Here is a 4,705-nt window from a genome sequence, read left to right on the forward strand (position 1 = left end):
TGACCCGCACGCACGTGACGCCGGCGCCATCCGGGGCAGAGCGGGTTGTGGCGAGTGGCGTCACGTGACGCGGGCGGAAAGCGCGCTCCTCCGGCCCCGAGGCGCCTGCGCGGGCGGGAGAGGCGAAACGAAAAATTACTTTGGTTTTAGTCTTTTAAAAGTCTTTCGTCTTTTAGTCTTTTTAATTTGAGAATTTGGCTCAGGGGCGTCCCTGACTTCTTCATGAGGAGCAGGTTGGGGGTTTTTGCCCTCCATAAAACAACGGAAACCAAATGGCCGAATAAGACCAAGGGAAAACAAACCACCAAAACTGAACTACATAAATCAGCATTCACAAAATGACGTAAACCAACCTAAACCGAGTAGCCCAAGACAAGCAGCATACACTCAGGAAAACTGCCAGTTCTCAGGGACATGGGTTAGTCTGGACTCAGGTTGTGGTTGCACTCGATGATCCCGAGGGTCTCTTCCAGCCAAAATGATTCTGTGATTCTAACCAGAATTTCATTTCTGTACTTCTGTCGTCAGGCATGGCCATTTAGCTTCAAAAAATGCTTATTTTAGAGAAGAAACACAGTTAAGCTTTGCTGGCAGTTTTTCTCTTCCCAAGTGTATGCTGCTTGTCTCAGGATACTCGGTTTAGGTTGTTTTGCGCCATTTTCTGAAGATAGATTTGAGTTGTTTGCTTTAGGTTGTTCTTTTTTCCTTGTTTTTCTTAGGCTATTTGGTCTATGCTGTTTTATGAAGGTTCTTTAGGGTCGGTTGTGTTGCTTGGTTTGGGTTTTTGGTTTAGATAGCTCAGTTCAGGTTGGTTTTTTGAGATGGGTTTTTTGAAGCAGGTGGTTTGAGAGTGGTTATCAGGGGCTGGTTCATTAAGGTTGGTACTTGAGTTCATCTGTGGCTTAGGTTGTTTGATGTTGGTTGTTTTAGGTGGGATATTTCAAGTTGGTTTTCTTGAGGCTGTTCTGATTATTTTGGTTTAGGTCATTCGCTTTAGGTCATTAGATTTAGGTCATTTAGGCTATTTTCAGGTTGGTTATTTTAGGCTGGTTCATTTCAGTAGGCGGTTTAGGTAGGTTGGTGTATGTACGTGGTTTTAGGCTTGATTTAGGGTGGTTGGATTTACATTGTTTAGGATGGTTTAAGTGTTTCTGTTTCGGCTCTTGGGTTTTATGATGGGTTGGTTTAGGTTGCGTTGCTTTAGGTTGGGATGGTTTAGGGTAGTTTAGGTTGTTTGGGCCACAAATCAATAAACCAACCAACTGACCAGCCAACCAACAACCAACCGAGCAATCAACCAACCAACCACCAGCCGAGCAATCAACCAACCAACCGACCAACCAACAACTGTCTTCTCAACCAGCCACCCAATGAACCACCCCAGCATCTTCTCAACCACTCAACCAACCACAGGAACTATCATCTCCTTTATTCACCCCTACCCTTTCAACCAGGGATGGGGGGTGGGGCCACACTGAGGCAAAGCGGGGGAAATGGGGAGGAAATGGGGGAAAATGTGGAGAAATGGGGGGAAATAGGGGGAAATGGGGTGGGGGGAGAAGAGATGGGAAGGAAATGGGGGGAATGTGGAGAAATGGGGGAAATGGGGAGGAAATAGGGGAATTGGTGGAGTGGGGGGAAAGTGATGGGGACAGCAAGCTTGAGGAGGTGTCACCACCCCATGAGCGATGTGGGGTCAAAACAAGGGGGTGGTGACCCCGAAACTCAACGTTGGGTCAACCCAAGGAGATGCCACCACTTGAAAACCAACAGGGAGGGAACTCCCTGGAGATGGCACCACCTCAAAGCCAACGCGGGGACAACCTCGGGGAGGTGTAACCAGCCCTGGAGTGACGTGGGGTCAAGACAAGCAGGTGGTGACCTCAAAAACCAGTGTGGGGTGAACACTATGGAGATGCCACCACACAAAAAACAACTTGGGGACAACCTTGAGGGGGTGTCACCAACCAAAACCCAGTGCTGGGTGAACCCCATGGAGATGCCACCACACAAAACCCAAAGGAGGTGACATTGCAGGCATGGAGGGGGGACACAGTCTGGACATGGACCTCAGTGGCTGGAAAAATGGGGAGCATCAGGGGAATTTGGGCAAAAAATTTGAGATTTTGCAAAAAAATTGGAAGCATTGCAAAAAACCAGCAAATTTTGGCCTCCAAAATTGGAGATTTTGCAAACTCCTGCCCCCAAAATTTGAGATTTTGCAACAAATTGGAAAAGCGTGTGAAAAAATGGAATATCTCACCCCCCAAAATGGGTGGTTTGTTACAAAATTTGGCGATCTCACACAAAAATTGTCAGTCTTGCACTAAAAAATATTGCAACTCTTGCAAGATCATGTGTAAAAAAATTACGATTTGGAAAAAAAGGGGCAAATATTGTAAAAATCTTGCAAAAACCTTTGTCATTGTGAAAATTGCAATCTTGCCAATATTTGAAAATCCTCCAAAAAAAATGTGTGATGTTGCAAAAAATTGGTGATTTGCAATTGCATTAGTTCCAATCTTGCAAAAAATATTGGCAAATCGTGTCAAATCTTGCCCCAAAAGTGCAATTTCACCAAAAATGTGCAAATCTTGAAAAATCTTGCATAAAAATGGGTAACTTTGAAAAGCATTTACAGATCTTGCACAGGAATTCCCCAAAACTTTGTTATTTTGTGTCGAGGGTTTAGATTGCGAGGTGACAATAAACCATGGCAGGTGTATTGTTAACCTCCTCTCCCCCTTCCCACTCAGCACAGGCGATCGGGAGGGAAAGAAGGACAGAGAGAAGAGAGTTGGAAAATTAACAATGTTTTACTAATGTTAATGATAAAAATAGAGAAAATAATACAAAATATACAAAACCAATATTGAAAGTCCCGGCAACTGCAGAGCCGGCACCCGAAGTCCTGGACTGGACTCTGCAGCCAACCGGAGCTGGATTCAGCCTGTCACTGGCCTCGGTTCGCAGGGACGACTCGCAAGGTCCTCTGCTAATGTCGCCATAGGGAAAAGGGACGAGATCCTCGTGCTCTCCCACTTTTATCTGAAGTATCACGTGAATGGGATGTTACACTCGTTGGTCGGTTTCTGGTCACCGGTTTCTCGTTGCCCCTCTCTCCAGATGTCCATCCGTGCTCATCCATAACCTCACATTCCATTGCTGTGTTACCAACACATGGGTCTGGTTCTCCAGGAAAATGCAGCTGATGTGAAGCTTGAGCTGACAGGCACATTCACCAAAAGAGAAACTTGTTTTCAACAAAACCAGGACATTTTGCCAAAAAGAAATCACAAATCTTCCAAAATCTTGCAAATAAATTTGTATTTTAACCATAAAATGTGCAAATCTTGCCTCAAAATACCAATTGGCCCTCCCCAAAAATTGCAAATCTCGCCCCAAACCTTTGCAATTTTGTGCAAAAATCTGCAAATCTTGACAAGAAAATGGGTAGTTTTGCCCAAACTTGGCAAATCTTGAAAAAAAATGTATAAGCTTTTGGGGTGGAAACACTAATTTTTTGACCTGTTTTGCAGGGTAGGGCCCGTTTTGGGGGAGAAACACATTTTTTTAGAAAAAAAATCAATTTTGGTGAGAAAACCTCAATTTTGGGGCCATATTTAGGGAGAAACACCAATTTTTTGACCCATTTTTGCAAAGTGCACACGTTTTTTTGAGGAAAACACTCCATTTTGGGGGAAAACCCCTTTTTTTGGACCCATTTTTGGAATGAAACACCCATTTCTAGTCCTATTTTTCGGGGGTAGCACCCAGTTTGGGGAGAAAAAGACACGTTTTTTGGAGGGAACACAATTTTTGGGGGAAAAACACGATTATTTGAGGTCCATTTTTGGCGGGAAAACAATTTTGGTGGGAAACCTAATTTTGGGGAGGAAACAAACCATTTTTGTTGCCCATTTTTTAAGGCAAAACACTCAATTTAGGGGAAAAACAATTTCTAACACAATTTTTTGGGGTGAATCACCCATTTTTTGGAGGAAACACATGGTTTTGGGGAAAAAAAAAAGTTTGGGGCCTATTTTTTGGGGGGAAACACCCACGTTGGGGGCCATTTTTTAGTTTGTGCAGCCATTGTTTGGGGGTGACACCCAATTTTGTGGGGGAAAAAAACAATTTTCAGGCTCATTTTGCAGGGGGTAGCACCCAATTTGGGTCCCATTCTTTGGGGGGAGGAAGCAATTTTTGGGGGGAGATGGGGCACGCAAATGCACCTGTGGGGAAAACAGGGGCACCCCAACATTTCTTCTGGGTGCCCAAGAGCACCCACAACACCCCAAAAACCCAAGGGCCCCCTATGGGCACCCCAAAGCACCCAGGGGACCCCAAAACTCCAGAGGCACCTAAACCCCCATGAGCACCCTAAGAACAGCCCACAGGCACCCCAAACTTTCAGGGGAACCCCGTGAGCACCCTAAACCCGCTCTGGGCACCCCAAGGGTCCCATAAGCACCCAGGGACACCCATGGGCATCCCAAAACCCCTCTGGGCACCCCAAAACCCCTGAGCACCCTAAGAACTCTCCATGGGCACCCCAAAGTCCTAGAGGCACCCATGTGCATCCCATGTGTGCCCCAAACCCCCTCTGGGCACCCCAACCCCCCATGAGCACCCCTGAGCACCCTAAGAACACCCCATGGGCACCCCAGAATCCCAGGGCCACCCATTTGTACCCCAAAACCCC

This window comes from Columba livia, chromosome 26 (assembly GCF_036013475.1).
Source record: "Columba livia isolate bColLiv1 breed racing homer chromosome 26, bColLiv1.pat.W.v2, whole genome shotgun sequence".
Classification (NCBI taxonomy): Eukaryota; Metazoa; Chordata; class Aves; order Columbiformes; family Columbidae; genus Columba; species Columba livia.